Raw genomic sequence first — 18,946 nt, forward strand, 5'->3', positions numbered from 1 at the left:
AATATTGATGTTACAACAATGATAATGATGAATGATTCTTGATTTTATCTGTGATTTGTTTTGGTACGTCCCACCCAAAAGAAAGGTTGCAGACATATACATATTCACTTTAGTCTAGTGGGATGAAATTTAAAAAAAAAAGAGAAAACAATAATGGTAATGGAGAACCACGAAATGAATTATGATGGAGTCACCAAAAATTTCGCATGCTTCCTGTCATCATTTATATAAGTCACCCAACATAGTGCATCAAAAATGAACGAATCCTTTAATTGTTTTATCAACTTGGGCCACGCATTTCATTTTTCTGTTGGGCCTGGAAACCAGTTTTGGGCCGTGATCCAAGTGGTTTTTCATTGGGCTACCATAATTCTTTTTTCTACTTGGGCCATGAATTTGTTTAAAATATTGGGTCAGGATCTTCTTGTTGACGAGACGAGAAGACATGAATGATGATAATTATAAGAAAGGTCGATGATGATGGTTAATATAAGAAATAATGATGATGAGATGGTAAATTGATAATGATAATCAAAGAAGGTTGATGATTTCGGTAATTTGATATAATGGTATGAGTATGATGATGATGAGTTGGGTTGAAGAAGAGTAAACTATTCGGGCATAATAAATAAATAACCGAGCAAATTAAAACAAGATTAGTCAAATGGTTCAATGGTTAGTTGTGTGTTCATTAAGCGAGAGGTCACGGGTTCGAGCCTAAACTATGGCATTTCTTTTTAGAATAATAAGAAGAAGAGAAACAAACATGTTAGGGGTTATATTGATTTAATCGGGTGATAAGAAAGAAAATGTTAAATGGTCCATTGGTTAAGGATGTTATCGGTTTAAATGGTCCATTGGTTAGGACTACTTCTTTGAGGTTCGTGAATCCGAGGCCAACCCTGCATTGTTCAGTATCGTCGTATGCATATTTTACTACAAAATATCGTACTGTGAATTTCATTTGATCCCTTTTACTCTTTACATTTTTGGGCTGAGAATACATGCAAATGCTTTATTAACTGTTTTACAATATTTATATGCGTGAGTTTCATTTACTCGCTTTTACTCTTTACGTTTTTGGGCTGAGAATACATGCAAATGCTTTATTAACTATTTTACAATATTTATATGTGTGAGTTTCATTTGCCTTTTTACCCTTTATATTTTTGGGATTGAGAATTCATGCGCTTTTATAAATGTTTGACGAAATAGACACAAGTAATTGAAACTACATTCTATGGTTGAATTATCGAAATCGAATATGCCCCTTTTTATTAAAGTCTGGTAATCTAAGAATTAGGGAACAGACACCCTAATTGACGCGAATCCTAAAGATAGATCTGTCGGGCCCAATATGTAGTGACCCGAACTTTTCCATGTTTATATATATTAATTGAGATTGATGTTTACATGATTAAATGTTTCCAACATGTTAAGCAATCAAACTTGTTAAGACTTGATTAATTGAAATAGGTTTCATATAGACAATTGACCACCCAAGTTGACCGGTGATTCACGAACGTTAAAACTTGTAAAAAAAAAAACTATATGATGACATATATATGGTTATATATATAGTTAACATGATATTATGATAAGTAAACATATCATTAATTATATTAACAATGAACTACATATGTAAAAACAAGACTACTAACTTAATGATTTTGAAACGAGACATATATGTAACGTTTATCGTTGTAACGACATTTAATGTATATATATCATATTAAGATATATTCGTACATCATAATATCATGATAATATAATAATTTAAAATCTCTTTTGATATTATAAACATTGGGTTAACAACATTTAACAAGATCGTTAACCTAAAGGTTTCAAAACAACACTTACATGTAACGACTAATGATGACTTAACGACTCAGTTAAAATGTATATACATGTAGTGTTTTAATATGTATTTATACACTTTTTAAAGACTTCAATACACTTATCAAAATACTTCTACTTAACAAAAATGCTTACAATTACATTCTCGTTCAGTTTCATCAACAATTCTACTCGTATGCACCCGTATTCGTACTCGTACAATACACAGCTTTTAGATGTATGTACTATTGGTATATACACTCCAATGATCAGCTCTTAGCAGCCCATGTGAGTCACCTAACACATGTGGGAACCATCATTTGGCAACTAGCATGAAATATCTCATAAGATTACAAAAATATGAGTAATCATTCATGACTTATTTACATGAAAACAAAATTACATATCCTTTATATCTAATCCATACACCAACGACCAAAAACACCTACAAACACTTTCATTCTTCAATTTTCTTCATCTAATTGAACTCTCTCAAGTTCTATCTTCAAGTTCTAAGTGTTCTTCATAAATTCCAAAAGTTCTAATTTCATAAAATCAAGAATACTTTCAAGTTTGCTAGCTCACTTCCAATCTTGTAAGGTGATCATCCAACCTCAAGAAATCTTTGTTTCTTACAGTAGGTTATCATTCTAATACAAGGTAATAATCATATTCAAACTTTGGTTCAATTTCTATAACTATAACAATCTTATTTCAAGTGATGATCTTACTTGAACTTGTTTTCGTGTCATGATTTTGCTTCAAGAACTTTGAGCCATCCAAGGATCCATTGAAGCTAGATCCATTTTTCTCTTTTCCAGTAGGTTCATCCAAGGAACTTAAGGTAGTAATGATGTTCATAACATCATTCGATTCATACATATAAAGCTATCTTATTCGAAGGTTTAAACTTGTAATCACTAGAACATAGTTTAGTTAATTCTAAACTTGTTCGCAAACAAAAGTTAATCCTTCTAACTTGACTTTTAAAATCAACTAAACACATGTTCTATATCTATATGATATGCTAACTTAATGATTTAAAACCTGGAAACACGAAAAACACCGTAAAACCGGATTTACGCCGTCGTAGTAACACCGCGGGCTGTTTTGGGTTAGTTAATTAAAAACTATGATAAACTTTGATTTAAAAGTTGTTATTCTGAGAAAATGATTTTTATTATGAACATGAAACTATATCCAAAAATTATGGTTAAACTCAAAGTGGAAGTATGTTTTCTAAAATGGTCATCTAGACGTCGTTCTTTCGACTGAAATGACTACCTTTACAAAAATGACTTGTAACTTATTTTTCCGACTAGAAACCTATATTTTTTTTGTTTAGATTCATAAAATAGAGTTCAATATGAAACCATAGCAATTTGATTCACTCAAAACGGATTTAAAATCAAGAAGTTATGGGTAAAACAAGATTGGATAATTTTTCTCATTTTAGCTACGTGAAAATTGGTAACAAATCTATTCCAACCATAACTTAATCAACTTGTATTATATATTATGTAATCTTGAGATACCATAGACACGTATACAATGTTTCGACCTATCATGTCGACACATCTATATATATTTCGGAACAACCATAGACACTCTATATGTGAATGTTGGAGTTAGCTATACAGGGTTGAGGTTGATTCCAAAATATATATAGTTTGAGTTGTGATCAATACTGAGATACGTATACACTGGGTCGTGGATTGATTCAAGATAATATTTATCGATTTATTTCTGTACATCTAACTGTGGACAACTAGTTGTAGGTTACTAACGAGGACAGCTGACTTAATAAACTTAAAACATCAAAATATATTAAAAGTGTTGTAAATATATTTTGAACATACTTTGATATATATGTATATATTGTTATAGGTTCGTGAATCAACCAGTGGCCAAGTCTTACTTCCCGACGAAGTAAAAATCTGTGAAAGTGAGTTATAGTCCCACTTTTAAAATCTAATATTTTTGGGATGAGAATACATGCAGGTTTTATAAATGATTTACAAAATAGACACAAGTACGTGAAACTACATTCTATGGTTGAATTATCGAAATCGAATATGCCCCTTTTTATTAAGTCTGGTAATCTAAGAATTAGGGAACAGACACCCTAATTGACGCGAATCCTAAAGATAGATCTATTGGGCCCAACAAGCCCCATCCAAAGTACCGGATGTTTTAGTACTTCGAAATTTATATCATATCCGAAGGGTGTCCCGGAATGATGGGGATATTCTTATATATGCATCTTGTTAATGTCGGTTACCAGGTGTTCACCATATGAATGAATTTTTATCTCTATGTAAGGGATGTGTATTGAAATATGAAATCTTGTGGTCTATTGTTACGATTTGATATATATAGGTTAAACCTATAACTCACCAACATTTTTGTTGACGTTTAAAGCATGTTTATTCTCAGGTGAATATTAAGAGCTTCCGATGTTGCATACTAAAATAAGGACAAGATTTGGAGTCCATGTTTGTATGATATTGTGTAAAAACTGCATTCAAGAAACTGATTTCGATGTAACATATTTGTATTGTAAACCATTATGTAATGGTCGTGTGTAAACAGGATATTTTAGATTATCATTATTTGATAATCTACGTAAAGCTTTTTAAACCTTTATTTATGAAATAAAGGTTATGGTTTGTTTTAAAAATGAATGTAGTCTTTGAAAAACGTCTCATATAGAGGTCAAAACCTCGCAACGAAATCAATTAATATGGAACGTTTTTAATCAATAAGAACGGGACATTTCAGTTGGTATCCGAGCGTTGGTCTTAGAGAACCAGAATTTTGCATTAGTGTGTCTTATCGAGTTTGTTAGGATGCATTAGTGAGTCTGGACTTCGACCGTGTTTACTTGAAAAATGATTGCTTAACAAATTTTGTTGGAAACTATATATTTTTAACATGTGAATATTATGTGATATATTAATCTCTTAACGCGTTTGATATTATGTGATAGATGTCTACCTCTAGAACAAGTCCCATTGACTCACCTAATAATAATGAAGAGTCAAATGTAAATTGGAATGATTCGTGGACTGATTCACAAGTTCCCGAAGAGGAACCGGAAGAAGAGTCGGAACCGGAAGAAGAATCGGAACCGGAAGAAGAATCGGAACCAGATGAAGAAATAGAACCGGCGGGGGAAATAATAAAACGGTTAAGTAAAAGAAAATCCTCAACCAACAGACCAAGGTTAATTATGGTCAATGGTGTTTCCGCCAAGGAAGCAAAATATTGGGAGGATTACCAATTCTCCGATGAATCGGATTCTGATGAGAATTTCGATGATGTTATAGAAATTACCCCAACTGAATTTAAAAAGGCAAAAGAAAATAATAAGGGAAAGGGCATAAAAATATAGAAATCTAATTCCAACCCCGATGAACTTTATATGTATCGTCAACCCCCGAAGTCCTTAAGTTGTAACAATGACCCGGGAACCTCTAAACCACCAGGTTTTTCTAAACCAATGTGGAAAATTACGGCTCGTATTAGGGGAACATCATATATCCCTAGAAACTTGGCAAAACGAACCAAAACTGAAGAAGAAGAAACAAGCGAGTCGGAATAAGATAGTTGTATTCGTGTGGTGTAATATATGTAATATAGTGTGCTTATGCTTTATGATATATGTAAAAATTGCTTGTATTAAATAAGTATTTTTTTTTTATGAAGCTAACTCTTGTCTATTTTACAGTATAAAAACACAAAATGGATAGACAACCCAATATTTTAAGAGACCTACCCGGAGACATGATTGATGAAATCTTGTCTAGAGTCGGTCAGAATTCTTCGGCACAACTATTTAAGGCGAGATCAGTTTGTAAGACATTCGAAGAACGTTCCAAGAATGTCTTGGTTTATAAGAGACTTTCGTTTGAAAGATGGGGGATATCACATTGGGAAACCCATAAGTTACGATGTGTTTACTTTGACGCATATATTGCGGGGAACCCAAATGCTATTTTACGCAACGGGTTAAGAAATTATTTTGACTCAATATATCCGAATATTGGACTTCGTGATTTAGAAAAAGCGGCTAACATGCAACATAAAGAAGCATGTTATGCTTACGGATTAGTAATGTTCGCTTCTCACCAAAGTGAGAACAAGAATATCGGGCTACAACTATTAAACAAAACGTTTCCACAAGTGACGGAGTCGGTAATTGGGGTAAGAAATGAGGTTTTTAGATTATTACGGGACTGTTGGACATTACGTAACCCTCGTCCCTTTGACGACGTTACAACACGCTGTCTTATCAACGGCCATAACGGTTATGTTCCACAAGACCAAGGATGGGAAGTAGTCCTAGTAAAACCAGAATGCATGACTTGTTTCTGGACGTATGAATTACGTGTCTTTATTGCCTTTGCTGAACGACTTGTGTACTAGCTAGAATTATCTTCACAACTATCTTGTATCAAAGTTATTGTGTGCTATATTTCATGCTTTATGTAAAATAAGCGGTATTGTAAGTTTGTAAAATATTGTATAAAAGTTTGAACGCGAAATATTATTATAATCAGTTTTTCATATAGAATTGTAGTAGTTGAATTGTATATTAGCTACTAAGTATGAACTTAACGGGTAGGTACTACCCGAATTTAAACTTATAAAACGCTAATATGAAGAAAAAGCTTTTATAAATGAGTTCATATTATGCTACGAAATACTATTAACTACTCTTAATATTCTGTATGATCAACTTGTTCCATTTGACTATTTTGAAGGAAATGGCACCGACTACTCGACACACCGTGAATATGAATGAAGAGGAATTCCATACTTTTCTAGCTTCAAACATAGCCGCAGTACAGGCTGCGCTACATACCAACAATAACCTTGTATCTAGCAGTACAGGAAATCGTGTAGGATGCACCTACAAAGAATTCACTGCCTGCAAACCTTTGGAATTTGATGGAACCGAAGGACCGATCGGATTGAAACGGTGGACCGAGAAGGTTGAATCGGTGTTTGCCATAAGTAAGTGTACTGAAGAGGACAAAGTGAAGTACGCTACGCATACCTTCACAGGTTCTGCGTTAACATGGTGGAATACCTATCTAGAGCAAGTGGGACAAGATGATGCGTACGCACTACCGTGGTCAGCATTCAAGCACTTGATGAACGAGAAGTACCGTCCCAGAACCGAGGTCAATAAGCTCAAGACAGAACTTAGAGGGTTACGAACCCAAGGATTTGATATTACCACGTACGAAAGACGATTCACAGAATTGTGCCTATTGTGTCCGGGAGCATTCGAAGATGAGGAAGAGAAGATCGACGCGTTTGTGAAAGGATTACCGGAAAGAATCCAAGAAGATATAAGTTCACACAAGCCCGCCTCCATACAACAGGCATGTAGAATGGCTCACAAACTAGTGAACCAGATTGAAGAAAGAATTAAAGAACAGACTGCTGAAGAGACCAATGTGAAGCAAGTCAAAAGAAAGTGGGAGGAAAACGGTGATAAGAATCACCAATACAACAACAACAGCAATTACAACAATAATCGCAACAATTATCCCAACAATCGCAACATCAATCGCAACTACAACAAACGGCCCAACAACAACAACAACAACAACAACAGCAACTACAACAATCATCCCAACAACAATAATAACCGCAACAACAACAACAATCAGAAGCAGCTATGCCAAAGGTGTGAAAAGAATCACTCGGGGTTCTGCACCAAATTTTGCAACAAGTGTAAAAGAAATGGTCATAGCGCGGCGAAGTGTGAGGTCTACGGACCAGGGGTTAATAGAACGAAAGGAACAAATGGTGTCGGAACGAGTAATGGCGGAGCAAGTAGTGTCGGAGCAAGTTATGCCAATGTAGTTTGTTATAAATGTGGAAAACCAGGCCACATTATTAGAAATTGCCCGAACCAGGAGAACACGAATGGACAAGGCCGTGGAAGAGTTTTCAATATTAATGCGGTAGAGGCACAGGAAGACCCGGAGCTTGTTACGGGTACGTTTCTTATTGACAATAAATCTGCTTACGTTTTATTTGATTCGGGTGCGGATAGAAGCTATATGAGTAGAGATTTTTGTGCTAAATTAAGTTGTCCATTGACGCCTTTGGATAGTAAATTTTTACTCGAATTAGCAAATGGTAAATTAATTTCAGCAGATAATATATGTCGGAATCGAGAAATTAAACTGGTTAGCGAAACATTTAAGATTGATTTGATACCAGTAGAGTTAGGGAGTTTTGATGTGATAATCGGTATGGACTGGTTGAAAGAAGTGAAAGCGGAGATCGTTTGTTACAAAAATGCAATTCGCATTATACGAGAAAAAGGAAAACCCTTAATGGTGTACGGAGAAAAGGGCAACACGAAGCTACATCTTATTAGTAATTTGAAGGCACAAAAACTAATAAGAAAAGGTTGCTATGCTGTTCTAGCACACGTCGAGAAAGTACAAACTGAAGAAAAGAGCATCAATGATGTTCCCATTGCAAAAGAATTTCCCGATGTATTTCCGAAAGAATTACCGGGATTACCCCCACATCGATCCGTTGAATTTCAAATAGATCTTGTACCAGGAGCTGCACCAATAGCTCGTGCTCCTTACAGACTCGCACCCAGCGAGATGAAAGAACTGCAAAGCCAATTACAAGAACTTTTAGAGCGTGGTTTCATTCGACCAAGCACATCACCGTGGGGAGCTCCTGTTTTGTTTGTCAAGAAGAAAGATGGTACATTCAGGTTGTGTATCGACTACCGAGAGTTGAACAAACTTACCATCAAGAACCGCTACCCACTACCGAGAATCGACGACTTATTTGATCAACTACAAGGCTCGTCTGTTTATTCAAAGATTGACTTACGTTCCGGGTATCATCAAATGCGGGTGAAAGAAGATGATATTCCAAAGACTGCTTTCAGAACACGTTACGGTCATTACGAGTTTATGGTCATGCCGTTTGGTTTAACTAATGCACCAGCTGTGTTCATGGACCTTATGAAACGAGTGTGTGGACCATACCTTGACAAGTTTGTCATTGTTTTCATTGATGACATACTTATTTACTCAAAGAATGACCAAGAACATGGTGAACATTTGAGAAAGGTGTTAGAAGTATTGAGGAAGGAAGAATTGTACGCTAAGTTTTCAAAGTGTGCATTTTGGTTGGAAGAAGTTCAATTCCTCGGTCACATAGTGAACAAAGAAGGTATTAAGGTGGATCCGGCAAAGATAGAAACTGTTGAAAAGTGGGAAACCCCGAAAACTCCGAAACACATACGCCAGTTTTTAGGACTAGCTGGTTACTACAGAAGGTTCATCCAAGACTTTTCCAGAATAGCAAAACCCTTGACTGCATTAACGCATAAAGGGAAGAAATTTGAATGGAATGATGAACAAGAGAAAGCGTTTCAGTTATTGAAGAAAAAGCTAACTACGGCACCTATATTGTCATTGCCTGAAGGGAATGATGATTTTGTGATTTATTGTGACGCATCAAAGCAAGGTCTCGGTTGTGTATTAATGCAACGAACGAAGGTGATTGCTTATGCGTCTAGACAATTGAAGATTCACGAACAAAATTATACGACGCATGATTTGGAATTAGGCGCGGTTGTTTTTGCATTAAAGACTTGGAGGCACTACTTATATGGGGTCAAAAGTATTATATATACCGACCACAAAAGTCTTCAACACATATTTAATCAGAAACAACTGAATATGAGGCAGCGTAGGTGGATTGAATTATTGAATGATTACGATTTTGAGATTCGTTACCACCCGGGGAAGGCAAATGTGGTAGCCGATGCCTTGAGCAGGAAGGATAGAGAACCCATTCGAGTAAAATCTATGAATATAATGATTCATAATAACATTACTACTCAAATAAAGGAGGCGCAACAAGGAGTTTTAAAAGAGGGAAATTTAAAGGATGAAATACCCAAAGGATCGGAGAAGCATCTTAATATTCGGGAAGACGGAACCCGGTATAGGGTTGAAAGGATTTGGGTACCAAAATTTGGAGATATGAGAGAAATGGTACTTAGAGAAGCTCATAAAACCAGATACTCAATACATCCTGGAACGGGGAAGATGTACAAGGATCTCAAGAAACATTTTTGGTGGCCGGGTATGAAAGCCGATGTTGCTAAATACGTAGGAGAATGTTTGACGTGTTCTAAGGTCAAAGCTGAGCATCAGAAACCATCAGGTCTACTTCAACAACCCGAAATCCCGGAATGGAAATGGGAAAACATTACCATGGATTTCATCACTAAATTGCCAAGGACTGCAAGTGGTTTTGATACTATTTGGGTAATAGTTGATCGTCTCACCAAATCAGCACACTTCCTACCAATAAGAGAAGATGACAAGATGGAGAAGTTAGCACGACTGTATTTGAAGGAAGTCGTCTCCAGACACGGAATACCAATCTCTATTATCTCTGATAGGGATGGCAGATTTATTTCAAGATTCTGGCAGACATTACAGCAAGCATTAGGAACTCGTCTAGACATGAGTACTGCCTATCATCCACAAACTGATGGGCAGAGCGAAAGGACGATACAAACGCTTGAAGACATGCTACGAGCATGTGTTATTGATTTTGGAAACAGTTGGGATCGACATCTACCGTTAGCAGAATTTTTCTACAACAACAGCTACCATTCAAGCATTGAGATGGCGCCGTTTGAAGCACTTTATGGTAGAAAGTGCAGGTCTCCGATTTATTGGAGTGAAGTGGGTGATAGACAGATTACGGGTCCGGAGATTATACAAGAAACTACCGAGAAGATCATCCAAATTCAACAACGGTTGAAAACCGCCCAAAGTCGACAAAAGAGCTACGCTGACATTAAAAGAAAAGATATAGAATTTGAAATTGGAGAGATGGTCATGCTTAAAGTTGCACCTTGGAAAGGCGTTGTTCGATTTGGTAAACGAGGGAAATTAAATCCAAGGTATATTGGACCATTCAAGATTATTGATCGTGTCGGACCAGTAGCTTACCGACTTGAGTTACCTCAACAACTCGCTGCTGTACATAACACTTTCCATGTCTCGAATTTGAAGAAATGTTTTGCTAAAGAAGATCTCACTATTCCGTTAGATGAAATCCAAATCAACGAAAAACTTCAATTCATCGAAGAACCCGTCGAAATAATGGATCGTGAGGTTAAAAGACTTAAGCAAAACAAGATACCAATTGTTAAGGTTCGATGGAATGCTCGTAGAGGACCCGAGTTCACCTGGGAGCGTGAAGATCAGATGAAGAGGAAATACCCGCATCTATTTCCAGAAGATTCGTCAACACCTTCAACAGCTTAAAATTTCGGGACGAAATTTATTTAACGGGTAGGTACTGTAGTGACCCGAACTTTTCCATGTTTATATATATTAATTGAGATTGATGTTTACATGATTAAATGTTTCCAACATGTTAAGCAATCAAACTTGTTAAGACTTGATTAATTGAAATAGGTTTCATATAGACAATTGACCACCCAAGTTGACCGGTGATTCACGAACGTTAAAACTTGTAAAAAAAAAAACTATATGATGACATATATATGGTTATATATATAGTTAACATGATATTATGATAAGTAAACATATCATTAATTATATTAACAATGAACTACATATGTAAAAACAAGACTACTAACTTAATGATTTTGAAACGAGACATATATGTAACGTTTATCGTTGTAACGACATTTAATGTATATATATCATATTAAGATATATTCGTACATCATAATATCATGATAATATAATAATTTAAAATCTCTTTTGATATTATAAACATTGGGTTAACAACATTTAACAAGATCGTTAACCTAAAGGTTTCAAAACAACACTTACATGTAACGACTAACGATGACTTAACGACTCAGTTAAAATGTATATACATGTAGTGTTTTAATATGTATTTATACACTTTTTAAAGACTTCAATACACTTATCAAAATACTTCTACTTAACAAAAATGCTTACAATTACATTCTCGTTCAGTTTCATCAACAATTCTACTCGTATGCACCCGTATTCGTACTCGTACAATACACAGCTTTTAGATGTATGTACTATTGGTATATACACTCCAATGATCAGCTCTTAGCAGCCCATGTGAGTCACCTAACACATGTGGGAACCATCATTTGGCAACTAGCATGAAATATCTCATAAGATTACAAAAATATGAGTAATCATTCATGACTTATTTACATGAAAACAAAATTACATATCCTTTATATCTAATCCATACACCAACGACCAAAAACACCTACAAACACTTTCATTCTTCAATTTTCTTCATCTAATTGAACTCTCTCAAGTTCTATCTTCAAGTTCTAAGTGTTCTTCATAAATTCCAAAAGTTCTAATTTCATAAAATCAAGAATACTTTCAAGTTTGCTAGCTCACTTCCAATCTTGTAAGGTGATCATCCAACCTCAAGAAATCTTTGTTTCTTACAGTAGGTTATCATTCTAATACAAGGTAATAATCATATTCAAACTTTGGTTCAATTTCTATAACTATAACAATCTTATTTCAAGTGATGATCTTACTTGAACTTGTTTTCGTGTCATGATTTTGCTTCAAGAACTTTGAGCCATCCAAGGATCCATTGAAGCTAGATCCATTTTTTTCTTTTCTAGTAGGTTCATCCAAGGAACTTAAGGTAGTAATGATGTTCATAACATCATTCGATTCATACATATAAAGCTATCTTATTCGAAGGTTTAAACTTGTAATCACTAGAACATAGTTTAGTTAATTCTAAACTTGTTCGCAAACAAAAGTTAATCCTTCTAACTTGACTTTTAAAATCAACTAAACACATGTTCTATATCTATATGATATGCTAACTTAATGATTTAAAACCTGGAAACACGAAAAACACCGTAAAACCGGATTTACGCCGTCGTAGTAACACCGCGGGCTGTTTTGGGTTAGTTAATTAAAAACTATGATAAACTTTGATTTAAAAGTTGTTATTCTGAGAAAATGATTTTTATTATGAACATGAAACTATATCCAAAAATTATGGTTAAACTCAAAGTGGAAGTATGTTTTCTAAAATGGTCATCTAGACGTCGTTCTTTCGACTGAAATGACTACCTTTACAAAAATGACTTGTAACTTATTTTTCCGACTAGAAACCTATATTTTTTTTGTTTAGATTCATAAAATAGAGTTCAATATGAAACCATAGCAATTTGATTCACTCAAAACGGATTTAAAATCAAGAAGTTATGGGTAAAACAAGATTGGATAATTTTTCTCATTTTAGCTACGTGAAAATTGGTAACAAATCTATTCCAACCATAACTTAATCAACTTGTATTATATATTATGTAATCTTGAGATACCATAGACACGTATACAATGTTTCGACCTATCATGTCGACACATCTATATATATTTCGGAACAACCATAGACACTCTATATGTGAATGTTGGAGTTAGCTATACAGGGTTGAGGTTGATTCCAAAATATATATAGTTTGAGTTGTGATCAATACTGAGATACGTATACACTGGGTCGTGGATTGATTCAAGATAATATTTATCGATTTATTTCTGTACATCTAACTGTGGACAACTAGTTGTAGGTTACTAACGAGGACAGCTGACTTAATAAACTTAAAACATCAAAATATATTAAAAGTGTTGTAAATATATTTTGAACATACTTTGATATATATGTATATATTGTTATAGGTTCGTGAATCAACCAGTGGCCAAGTCTTACTTCCCGACGAAGTAAAAATCTGTGAAAGTGAGTTATAGTCCCACTTTTAAAATCTAATATTTTTGGGATGAGAATACATGCAGGTTTTATAAATGATTTACAAAATAGACACAAGTACGTGAAACTACATTCTATGGTTGAATTATCGAAATCGAATATGCCCCTTTTTATTAAGTCTGGTAATCTAAGAATTAGGGAACAGACACCCTAATTGACGCGAATCCTAAAGATAGATCTATTGGGCCCAACAAGCCCCATCCAAAGTACCGGATGTTTTAGTACTTCGAAATTTATATCATATCCGAAGGGTGTCCCGGAATGATGGGGATATTCTTATATATGCATCTTGTTAATGTCGGTTACCAGGTGTTCACCATATGAATGAATTTTTATCTCTATGTAAGGGATGTGTATTGAAATATGAAATCTTGTGGTCTATTGTTACGATTTGATATATATAGGTTAAACCTATAACTCACCAACATTTTTGTTGACGTTTAAAGCATGTTTATTCTCAGGTGAATATTAAGAGCTTCCGCTGTTGCATACTAAAATAAGGACAAGATTTGGAGTCCATGTTTGTATGATATTGTGTAAAAACTGCATTCAAGAAACTGATTTCGATGTAACATATTTGTATTGTAAACCATTATGTAATGGTCGTGTGTAAACAGGATATTTTAGATTATCATTATTTGATAATCTACGTAAAGCTTTTTAAACCTTTATTTATGAAATAAAGGTTATGGTTTGTTTTAAAAATGAATGTAGTCTTTGAAAAACGTCTCATATAGAGGTCAAAACCTCGCAACGAAATCAATTAATATGGAACGTTTTTAATCAATAAGAACGGGACATTTCACAATAAGCCCCATCCAAAGTACCGGATGCTTTAGTACTTCGAAATTTATATCATATCCGAAGGAGGATCCCGGAATGATGGGGATATTCTTATATGCATATTGTGAATGTCGGTTACCAGGTGTTCAATCCATATGAATGATATTTTGTCTCTATGCATGGGACGTATGTTTATGAGAATTGTAAATATGAAATCTTGTGGTCTATTAAAATTATGAAATGATTATTTATGTTAAACTAATGAACTCACCAACCTTTTGGTTGACACTTTAAAGCATGTTTATTCTCAGGTACGAAAGAAATCTTCCGCTGTGCATTTGCTCATTTTAACGATATTACTTGGAGTCATTCATGACATATTTCAAAAGACGTTGCATTCGAGTCGTTGAGTTCATCAAGATTATTATTTAGTCATTTATAGTTAGATATTATGAAATGGTATGCATGCCGTCAACTTTCGATGAAATGAAAGATTATCTTTTCAAAAAAAAATGCAATGTTTGTAAAATGTATCATATAGAGGTCAAGTACCTCGCGATGTAATCAACTGTTATGAATCATTTATAATCGATATGGACTTCGTCCGGATGGATTAGGACGGGTCCTTTCAGTTGGTATCAGAGCGGTGGTCTTAGCGAACCATGTCTGCAATAGTGTGTCTAACTGATAAGTGGTTAGGATGCATTAGTGAGTCTGGACTTCGACCGTGTCTGCATGTCATAAGTTTTGCTTATCATTTTGTGTCAAAAATTACCTGCTTATCATTCTTAGAGAATCACTTGCTTATCATTCTTAGTCTAGACACGTTTTACTGCATTGACTGCATGAATAGTGTATTGACAAAATTCATATCTTGGCGTATCTGCTACTTCATATCTTAGCGTATCTGTTATTGTAACTTTGCCTGACAACTTCCGTAGATTCCTCCGTAACTTATGGGATTTTAGTATTATATATGCATATGTAAATTATGTATTGCAGGGTAATAATCTACATCCTATAATCTATTTCTTATCAAAAATCCTTCATCTGATCGTAAGAGATGAATCCTGCAACCAGTTCGAGTCCCTCAGATTCCAATAGCTATTCCGATAGTTATTCCGACAGCTATTCCGACATAGATGTTTACCTAAGCTCCGAAAATAGCGTCATCGGCATGAATCAACCAATCAGCCATTATCAATTCATCTGATGGGTTCGTAGTCGACTTAATTAATGGAAACGCGCAGAAGGCGATCCCTTCCACCAACTGAATTCACCTCTTGACAATGAACCTGAAGCGTTTACCGGCGAACCTGTTCGAGACACCATTTTCAGTCCTATTTCCAGGGTAACTCGACAAGATCATATTCTATCCACAATTCTGAACCTTATTCATCCGCTCGTTCCGACCGACAATCATCCTGGAATAATAAGTCAACGAACTCCGCGCTCAAATAATCAATTCGGAGAATATGGTGCAAAATGTACCAGCTTCAGCAACATCACCGGCACCAATAGTACAATCAATAACAGCACCAGTACCATCAACAATCCATGCTTCAATATCATCATCTATACTTTGAGTATGATTTTCGTTCTACGTATCGTTCTACCTCATTTATCTTCGTTCGACATGGCGAATATGTAATCCCTAAAGTTTTAGAGATTATTTATTCTAGTTCCTACCGAAAACTAAATGAGTTTAATATTATGTTAACTCATTAAATCCATGATTACATCTAAAGAAAATATATATGTATATATGTTTCCATAAAGATTGTAATTAAAAATTCTTTTGTACAAACTGTTAATGGTGAAAATATTTTAACGGGTAGGTAATACCCGAGGAATATTTAGATTCCACATTAACAAGTTACACTGTACATTCTTTGAATCTGATTCAACAGTCATTCACAATCCTACTTACATCTCCAGATATACGAATCCGTTCACCACAGAATAACCATTTTCATTCAATTTCATATTCGGATTTTGACCTATCAGAATCCAACAAGTGGCATAATGAAGAAATAATGGACACAATAAAAATTGATTAGAAACAGAGTAATTAACAATATAAAATTTTGTTAAGAATCCACGCTAACTGTTCCTAGCTAATTATTCCTAGCTAACTGATTACATTTCATTTATCGTAATTTAATTATCGCAATTTACATTCTCGCAATTTTATTTATCGTCATTTAGTTTCTGTTATTTATTTTACGCACTTTAAATATCGGGACACGTATACAAGGTTTTGACATATCATATCGATGCATCTATATATATTATTTGGAATCACCATAGACACTCTATATGCATTAATGATCGAGTTCTCTATACAGGGTTGAGGTTGATTCTATAATAATATATATACTTTGAGTTGTGATCGAGTGTGAGACATGTACACGGGTCCCGATACGTATTAATTAATTCGGATATTATATATTAAGCTATATATGTATTATCGGACTTTTAATTGTGGACTATCAAATATGGACTGTCGACATTGGATAATTAAAATGAATTAAAATATTGATTATAACATATGAAACTATACATATCTTCAAGTTTGCCACTTGATTTCATCTTAAACCTCATTGTATCTTGACAATTACAATCTGCGTTCAAACCTTTCATGATTCTTGAAAACACCTCAATCGATAGGATGAATCAACCACACTTCATCTACGGAAGGAAAGGTTTATGCATATAGTTATGCACCTGAGAAACTCTAGGCAACTGAGTAAAAGTTGAACACGTAGCCGCATCAGATCCTTTGGCATTTATTAGCAAAAATAACTTTGCGATCCCTTTTCAAAATTAGCCAATTTTGTCACAGCTCCAGCAAGTCAACTTCGACTTTTCGCTCGAAACAACCTTATTATCACCTTGATTTATATGTATGCTCTTTTATTGTTACCGGGAAACCTTTTATGTTCCACCATATTGAGTTTAATCATCTAAAAACACAATTCTCTCGAAATCACCTCGGATCGATAATCAGTGATTCAGATATGGTAACAGTAAATGTAGAGGAATCGGCAATCAGTACTTTGAAAACTCACAGCATATCTACATCAACAGTTATATGTATAACATTTATCTCTTAGAATAATGATCTCTCATTCTGAAATTCTGAAAAGCACTCACTCACAAATCGATACTCTAAATGTTGAAAAAGCTGAATGAAGCAGCAGAAACCATAGACAACCGTAAACGACCTTAATCATCAAAAGTTTGATGATAAAGAATAGTATGTTGGAAAAGCTCAGAAAAGTTGGAACTAGAAAACGGATTGAGCTAATCACGAAGGAGACCAAGGACAAATACAAGGACCATACCATATATTCAAAGAATTCAGGTAATTCTGGATCCGATGAAACCTTCAACGAATATCTTTCTCCGTACTCATGTTAAAATCTTGCGGAAAAATCTTCCTCATCAACCATCGAACTTAGAAATTCTAAAATATCATCATAAATATCTTCGATATTTCTGAAGATATTTTCATAAATATTCTCGTCCGATACTAATTATCTCTTCGTGCTATCAGTGTTACATCATATAGAAACTGTTAATTTCTATATTCTGTAAACTTTCGAGCTTAAAATATGAATGTTATTGAAGTAATGTTGGGAATTGATGCATGAGTTAGTATAATATAATGACACTTGATCAATGTGATTATATTACAGTAAGTCATGCTGAGTTTCTAAATGGAACGTGATGATTCACAGACTCTAACATCATCATCTGCCATGTTACATAACTCTTTCATTCTGCTTAACTTCTGAACATATCAAGAAAGTATATTCTTGATAGTTCTATTCTCAGCGATTCAGGTAATTTGACAAATCAAATCGTGCTACTACTTTTCCTTTCTACCTTGTATATTATGATAATTCGAAACTCCGTATCTACGAATTCTGGACCATTACAAGAAATGCCAAATCGCCAGAGGAAGAAACGAAGGGACAAAGCTCTGAAATAGAAATTGGAGTATAAATCGCAGCAAATAGGAGGGAGTATTAACTGTGGATGACAATGATTATAGGAACCAGAAATAGGGATATTGAAAAATAAGGGGATATACAAAGCCCGATAACAACGTATAAATTACAAACCGTGAATATCAATGTTTATCGCAACATACAGAGACGGAAAAATTTAAAAGCACTATAACCCCAAGAGCAAAATAGAAGTAAGCAGATTCTTCTGGTGGAAGTTGGAAAAGGAGAATGATTGTTGCGATAGTAAGGAAAAGGGACAAGGATCAGAGCCGGATTAAGCATTTTTCATAAAGTTTTGAATTTGAGAAATGGGTATAGGAATGGTAAAAGTAACGGAACGGAAGAAGTTAATTTATAGTGACATATCTGATAGAAAAATCAAGGCAGATCTCCGCATTTAATTAGAAAATCCTAATTTTCTTGCTCGCCGAATAATCAAATCTTTTAGATTTTTAAGATTTTCTGGAAATCCCTTGAAT

Source organism: Rutidosis leptorrhynchoides, chromosome 2 (genome assembly GCF_046630445.1).
Source record: "Rutidosis leptorrhynchoides isolate AG116_Rl617_1_P2 chromosome 2, CSIRO_AGI_Rlap_v1, whole genome shotgun sequence".
Lineage (NCBI taxonomy): Eukaryota > Viridiplantae > Streptophyta > Magnoliopsida > Asterales > Asteraceae > Rutidosis > Rutidosis leptorrhynchoides.